Below are 8,607 nucleotides of genomic sequence, written 5' to 3' on the forward strand. Positions count from 1 at the left end.
TTTTTGCAAAGATGTGACGAATTTTGTAAGGGTTTCAAGAGCTCAAGAGTCATGAAACTTTCTTAATTTAAAGTTAGGACCATCAAAAACATGAAAGTCTTGGTTTTCACCTGACTGCAGCAATATAGTAGTAATGTGTTATTTGGTGGATGCTTTTATCAAAAACATCTTACAGTGCAATGCATACATTTTTAGCAATGCATAGCCCCAGTGGGAATCATTACCCATCGAGCTTCCTATTAGACTGCAATTAAACCTTGGACACCAACATTAGTTTAGTTTGTTTTTAACACATTTACAACCGCCTCGCCTTCTCTCTTGTGTAACTTGTGTAACAGTGGGAGTCATTACCCACTGAGCTAAACAGGACCACAGTATGTGCGTTGTGGATAGTGGGAGGCCGAGCCTTAGTGGCAGCTGTGGTGAAGCTGAGGCAAGTGTGAGATTTAGCAGATCCACCAGATCCTTCCTCTTGGGTTCTGTGGGCTCCAGTGCCATTCTTTGGTCTGCAGAGTCACTCTCATCTTCCATGGTCCACACACACACACACACACACGCACACACACTCACATATACGCGCGCAGGCCGTGAACCGCCGGCAGCCGCCTACCTCCGTGCCTCTGGCGTCACAGGCTGACGGTTGCCACGGCAACAGACACAAACAAGACCCAACAGACACCCGGAGCGGCTCACGCCTCTCGCTCGTCCCTCTCTTCCTCTGCGACAAAGACCTTCACTGTCACACAAATCTCCACCAAGGCCACAGACACTGAGGCATGCCCGGCTGATGCAGGCGACAGGGAGGAGCGGAGGAAACGGGCGAGGGTGCATGCTTCGGCTTTTACTCTGCTGCTCCCTGCATTTGTATATCCACTATGTACACACACCTACGCAGATAAAGTAAACGTGCAAACAGCCCATGATAAACTGATGCTTCAATAGATAGCGTGATTGTTCTCTGTGCCAAATGCCAAATATCACCTGAGCGACTAAAGTTATGTTGCAGAAAAGGAGAAAAGAGATGGAGGAGTCTTTGAGACAGACTGTTTTTACATGGTCTGCTGGTTTGAGTTTAGATTTTCTGGTCTGATAATGATAGCGCTCTTTTTGGCAGCAGTGTCTCTTCTCTCACCCAACTCTCAGCACAGGAAACACCTCAACTGACACCTTGGTAGTCATGGTGACACATCCAAGTTTTTTTTGAAGTGAAACCTGCAGTATGAACGTAGTTCACAGTTGAAATGTCTGTGTAGATTCATTTGTGACTTCTTGGTGTGAATCGACCACAGAGGTTAAATCCCGGGGAATTCCCCCTCACTAAGTAGAACTGATGAAGCCTTTCAGATGCATGGCAAAATGTCTTCAACTCAACATTTTAAGTCCTTTTAAGCGGATTTTGTTTCTATTTTTTGGACATTTTGACTTTGAAATGTGACTCATGAGGCGTTATCATTTAATAATACAATACAATACAATACAGTTACAAGCACTCACATAGTGCTTGTAATTGTGTAGGTGGAGCAGGCCGTTGCTGGAAAAGAGCATCCATGCTTAGCCAACATACTGTGATTAAATGGTTAAATAAATACAATAAAATGAAAAATCACCATAAGCAGAATTATTAGTTAAAAATATTAGAATAGAATAGAATTAGAATTATTAATTAAAACAGGCTAATTACACAGTGAGGAAAAACTCTTGGAGACTGAATACTTTCCGGCAAAACTAGTTTCTAACCATCTCACAACACATACCTGATTCATGATATATACAGTATTGTGTGACATAATGCATTATAATGAGGATAACGTTCTGATGTGATAATAATGTAAGCATAATGCATATTGTAAGCACGCTCATAAAGCCGTTATGTTGACTTACGCTGCACTTCAACTGAAGTGTTACCAATTTTTCTGTCAAGGATGAAGACAGGAAAGTCAGAGGAAATTGCCAACAAGGACCTGCTGCATCAGCATGAATCTGTGGCCCTCCGCCACCAAGCTGTAAAATAAGACCCATAAACCTATTAACGGCTGGAAAACCAGTGAAGAAGTGTCTCTCTCCCAGATATTATAACTCATCTGGACCTGGATGTGGATGATGCCTTGAGTCAGCTTGATTTATCCCATCTGCTGAGTGACATGTGAGCAAAGCAGCTCTCAAGCCAGGGGTGCTGCTAGAAAATATGGGGCACCCGTGGCAAAATATAACCCCCCATTACACACTTCAATGCATCAAACTTAGTACAGTCTCACCTCACCTCACCTCTCTGACGGCCCCCCCCTCCTCCAGTTCGGATCTCTCTGTACTCACTGAGCACTGAAATAGCATGGTGGAAAATGAGGGTGGAAGTTGGGCGGTAACTCTGGAAATCTGGGTTCAATTTCTCACTTATGCAAAGACGATTTCTGCTGTGAGTAAAGTTTTCATTTTCGGCACAAGTTTTTCTTATTAAACCATGACGAAAAACCTACCCTACCAACCAAAGTTGTTTTTTCTAAACTTAGCCAAAGTTTTATTTGCCCAACCTTAACCCTTCCCTTAACTCAAGTTGTTTTAGTTATCTAAACTTAACCGTTAGCTCAGCTTTTTACGTGATGAACACATGAAAATTATTATTGTCACATAATTATCTTGTGGTGGAGGAACGTAATACTCACATTATTCATGTCTGCAACATGTAATCTGCTTTTCAGAGTTTGTGCACATTTCATACAATTTTGTGAGACTGTGTTGGAAAACAATGCTCCTGCCTTCTTTAAGTAAGAGTAAAAAGCCTTTTTTCTGTTTCTGCTTTCATTTCACTATCACATGTAACAATTGTCAGGTACAGTGGAGTTGACTCTTGCACTTGTTACTATTCCTTGCTTTTAATGTTAGTATTCAAGGAATCTAAGCTTATTCTACTGCTTGATTTGATTTTTTTGATTTTTATTTTATTTGGATCTCTTTTAGCCCAAGGGTAAATCGTCCAAGAGTCCATCATTTTAAAAACAACAGATATTACAACACTTATAAAACATCAATATCAACAAGAGAGAAAGAGAAAGAGAGACAGAGAGAGAGAAAGACAGACTACTGCACTCATTGTAAGTTGCAAGAGTGTCAGCTAAATACTTATATATAGATATAATGTGAATGAGACACTACAGCTGTGAGAGAGCAGACTCATGAAGTGTTGAGCAAGAAGAGCTGCAGGCCTCTTCAGAGCTCAGGCAGGAAGATTACCACAGCAGGCAGCGTGCTCGCTCTTCCTGCTTTTACGACAGGATATTTCTTAAGTTCCCCTCCGTAAAATGGACAATAAGTGAGCGAATGCAACACAACAGGAGAATGGGAAAAAGATATTTCATCTCCTTGAGCTTTACAGAGAATACTTTAACCTATATCAGATGTGCAAAGCCATGGTAGTCACATAAAATAAAGCCTAACATGCAGTAATGAACACATGCTCGGCTTTGCCAGCACAAGTCGTTATTAATCTGAAGGTCTAGCTTTTGCTACACGATCGGACATTCCACAAGTAGACCACTTAAAAATTATAGTGTGTTTGTGTAAATAATTTTAGCACTATAGAGTCTGTGCATGTGTGGTCTGTGTGCGGTGGAGTTTCCACTCTCTCCTGTTGCTGTAATTTCACAGTGTGAAAGAGAGATGCACAGGAGATCAAATCAACCATGTACTTGTTTAAAAGGTTAATGATTAATAATTCTAAATACAAATGTTAGAGGATTTTTTCCACTTATTTTTTACCCTTATGTGAGGGATTTTGTGCTTTGATGACAGCCAAAGCATATCATTTTGTCTGTTTGTCCAACTGTTGGCTCATAAAAACCGAAATACATGGTTTTCTTACTTGTCTGAATGTGCAATGACAGCTTACGCTGGGACATTCTTCTTGTTGTTTAAACTTTTATTGAACCTGTCAGTCCCATTTAGATTGAGAATAAATATTTTGTAAAGGAGACCTGGCCAAGACAGCAGCATCAAGACAGACATAAAGTTGCAGAAAAGCAGCATAATGTACAAAAGCAAGAAACAAAAATGACTCAAAATCACATTTTGAGGTACATGCAATCCTCATAGGATTCATGTTAAAAATACATATGAAGCAGAGGTGGGGACTCAAGTCACATGACTTGGACTCGAGTCAGACGTGAGTCACAATTTTAATTGCTTGAGACTTGACTTGGTGCATGAAGAGAATACTTGAAACTTGACTTGGGTTTTGGTGACTTGGGACTTGGAATGCACTTACCATGCAATTAAATTGATACTGGACTCTTGACTTGTTCTGACTTGACTTGGCGTTCTACATTTAGACTTGTGACTTGACTTGTGACTTGACATTAATGACATGGACTTGACTTGGTAATCTACAGTTAGACTTGTACTTGACTTGGGAATTGACATTGATGACATGGACTTGACTTGGTAATCTACGTTTAGACTTGGGACTTGATTTGGGACTTGACATTAATGACATGGACTTGACTTGGTAATCTACATTTAGACTTGGGACTTGACTTGGGACTTGACATTAATGACATGGACCTGACTTGGTAATCGACAGTTAGACTTGGGACTTGCCTTGTGACTTGTGCATCAAGACTTGAGACTGACTAGGGACTCGAGCAAAGCTGACTTGGTCACACCTCTGACATGAAGAGCTCAACTCCAAAATATTATATAACCATTTTAGGAAAAAAAATACATTAGCTCATCAATTTTTGAGGACCAAAGACTTAGGTTATCTATCAAACATTTTGTAAGAGTATGTAACTGTCTTAGCGACATGTTTCCTTGAGATGTTTATTTTATGTTTGTCATAAATTCATGATTATTTGAGTTCATACAGTCATTAACAATGATTAAAAATGTATTATAAATATGATGTTAAAAGGGTAACATTGATAAAAAATTTGTCTAAAATATACCACCTTAAAATAATGTTTGGTTAAAAATGTAGTGCGCTTTATGTAAGGTTTATTTAATGTAGAGTGTAATGGGTCACATGACCAGAGTTTAGTTAAGGGCAAGACCATGGCATTATGGGTCAGAACCAACATGACTGCAGAGAAAAGACATACGGCCCAACTAACCCTATTCTGCACGTGGTCCAAGAGGCGCACACGGTAATAGTTTTTCATTTGTTTTATATTTGTGTATAGTGTTTGTTTACATGGACAATGTGATATGTTTTCAGTAATTTTATTTGATATCAGCACATTTCTGTTGTGCTAACGTGTTTGGGCCTGTATATCAATGGACACTAACTTGAGAGACTTTAAAATGACAGAGATGTATATTTTGAACCTTTTATATCTTTTATTTTCTTGTAGTTTTCACGGTGTCTGCTGACAAAAGAGAGAGAGAGAGATAAAATAAAACTTCAGAAGATATCTGTATGATGCATGGCCATTATTTCATTGGACCAGTGTAGCTACAGAGTAGGTGTCACTTTTTTTAAAATTATTTAACAAATGGCAGACATCTCATTTCGGGACATAACTCCTCACACGTTCTTGTGTGAGTTTGCAGTAACAGAGTCTTCCGCCCTTCCATCATCACCACTGACCCCACTTGGGCCAATAAAGCACAGTGTGTGAAATTCGGAAACATGCCTTTTGTGACCGCTCCGTCTTGAGAAACGGTAACACAGGGACGGCCTTCAACCCTGTGAAGAATTCCCCGGTCCCCAGTCGGAGTCTGTCTCGCTTTAAACGAATCAATTCTGAGGCTCCAGCAGAGTTTTCATTTGCAGCGGGTAACCAGTCAAGCGGTGGAGGGATGAGAGCCGCGGCGGTTACTGAGTAGAATCTGGTCCTCATTTTGGTAATTGAATATGCATGGCTGTCTCAGATACTCCCACCGTTCACATTCCCTCCCTCTTACTCTCCTGTCTACCTCCTTTTCCTCTTTCCCTCCTTGTTTCCTTCCCTCCCTCTTTCCTTTTCCCCCCTCCCTCCCTCCCACCCTCCATCCATCCCCTCTTTCCCTCCCTCCCTCCCTACCTACTTCACTCCCGACCTCTCTCCATCTTCCCTCCCATCCAATTTGACAGGATTGGGCTGCGGATGATTACGGCTTGCTGGATGCATCTGTTTCCAGTGCAGTGCCCCGTCTCAGCAGATGTGTATAAATAGGCCCTCTGGCGTTGTAATTGCTAATAAGGATAGAGTGTGTGGAGAAAAGAGGATTGCCCTGGTGAGCTGCTGCCATAAGCATCTGTACGGCAGCCAGCTCCCCTTAAACCACACAGAGAGGGGATTCATCAGCGCCTCCAAGCCCAGGAGGAAGCCTCTGCGCTGGGGTAGATAATGAGGTGGCAAGGCCTACCAACCTGGGCCCGGGTTCCCAAAAAAAAGGAAAAACATTATGGTGCATCGATCATCTTTTTTTTTTTCTGTATGAGCCAGCGGCTAAGAGCCTGGCAAACAGTCCTCTCCTCCAATTAGGCTTCTGGAGGCTTTAACAAGGATCTTCCTATTAGACTGCAATTAAACCTTGGACACCAACATTAGTTTAGTTTGTTGTAAACAGATTTACACCCCCCTCGCCTCCTCTCTTGTGTAATTATTTGTGAGTGTGTGTCATAAAGTTGGAGCTTGAAATTGTAGCCCCTGTTTGGAAACCTTATATCCTGCAGATTTAGCGGCCAGATTTTCACAGAAATCTCACACTCCTTTGTGGCAGATACATGCAGGATTTGGCAAGGTGTCGGACTCCAGGCTGAGAGTCTTCCTCTCACACCTCCTGTCATACACAGACTTGGGCCTGGCTCTGATGACCAGACACATATCATATTGGGGGATGAGGATTATGATGATGATGATGAGTGTGTGTGTGTGTGTGCATGTGTGAGAGAGAGCGAGGAAAAACAAAGGAGACATTAATTTCCTCTCTCTGACTCCTACACAAACTCATGCACACACACACAAACACACACACAGCACCTGGCCACATTTGCGAAGGCTTTCTCTTTGAAACATGCTGTCTGAGCCTTGGGGGATTTGGAGACAGGCTGATTTTTATGGAGGTTATGATAAATGACCTGTGGTTTCTGTGTCTCACTGATGGATGCTCTGCAATACTATCGCAAAAACAAGTTATTATTAAGTCGGAGGAATTTCTCATAAGTGTTTTTCGCATGCAAAGACTGCAATAGGTCAAACTCTTGCTCTGTCACTGATTAAATGAATGTGACACAGAGAGATGGATGTGAATGGGGCTTTCATGCTGTCCTGTCATTCAGTATTTCCCATCGAAATCATCTGAAGCCTTGCTCTCCTCTCTGATTTCCTCCAGCTGTAAGATAGCCGTTCTTTGCGTTCAGATATCGCAACCCTTCCTCAACTCCGCTCCTTTCATCCCTCCTCTCCTCCTCCTCCTATTTGTCTTCCTCCTCCTTCCTCCTCCCACGGTTTGGAACAGGCAAAGAGATTACCGAGGACACATCTGAGCCGCATGCTGTTCTTGTTTGCCTTTCCCAGAATGCCCTGCTGCTGGCCCCGGTGCTGGTGGGAGTTGGCAGTTCCCCTCATCACTTTATCTCCACTGTCAGATCCTACCAGGCTGCAGTTAGCTTCACCAGGCTACACTGTCACAGTGATACACACACAAACACACACGGCTCTTTTAGAAGCCCTACTTCTTACATTCTCTGTGCTGCTTCTCTGCTGCTTTTGCACACCAAAGAGGAAGAAACACACGGGGGACTACAAAATCTGGTGACAGGTCTGAATAAAAGAAGAATGGGAACAATAAACTGAAAAATCTTGCAGTAAGAATGCAGAACAGATACATGGTGGAGTGGGGAGACTTCAACACTGACTATCACTGTAACTCTGCACAAACAGTGCCAGGTCAAAATCTGATATTTAAGATGAAATATTAAAGCTACACTAGGCAACTTTGCATGTTGGCAGCTCCAATATAAAGTTCAATTCCCAGAAATATGCAACATGACGTCAGTAAACAGCACACATTATGTTCATGTTTACCAAGCCAGCTGGTCTGTGATGCTTTATACCAAAGGAACCCAAGGGATGAGAGAGGCAAAAAAATCTAGTAGCTTTCTCTGGACGGGGCGCTCGGTTGCTGCCGTTTAGGAGACAGTTTGTATTTTGCTCTAAAGTTTTGATTCAACTCTTCCGGTGGGTGGAGAAGCGTACATACCACAAACCAGAAGTTCATTTGGGCAAAAAAGAGAGAATTTACTGTGTGGGATAGGACATTCTTCTCTGTTGCAGCTCCACTTTGTGTTTTAGGCTGATAAGACGGGTGGATTGTTAAATAAAAATCTTGCCTATAGTGAAGCTTTAATGAGCTTTAATGAAGGGGGAAATTGGGCCATTATGGCAACAAATAGTAAAAGGAGACAGCAAAGAAACAATAGAATATAAATAAGACTATAGCAAAATCAGGTTATATAAACATACGCAACTGACAGTTTCAGCATTGGTACGTGTTAAGTGGAAATGTATGAATGAAAGTATGAAAATACATGGAGACACAGGACACATGGAACAGTTTAACAGACACAGAACTAAAGCTTTGGCCGCAAAATTATCCATGTAAATTTACAGTTTCAGTAAATATCAGTAA

The sequence above is a fragment of the Centroberyx affinis genome, unplaced genomic scaffold, assembly GCF_046629955.1.
Source record: "Centroberyx affinis isolate AG114_WGS23_722 - 3 ecotype Tasmania unplaced genomic scaffold, CSIRO-AGI_Caff_v1 ptg001292l_1, whole genome shotgun sequence".
NCBI classification, from domain to species: domain Eukaryota; kingdom Metazoa; phylum Chordata; class Actinopteri; order Beryciformes; family Berycidae; genus Centroberyx; species Centroberyx affinis.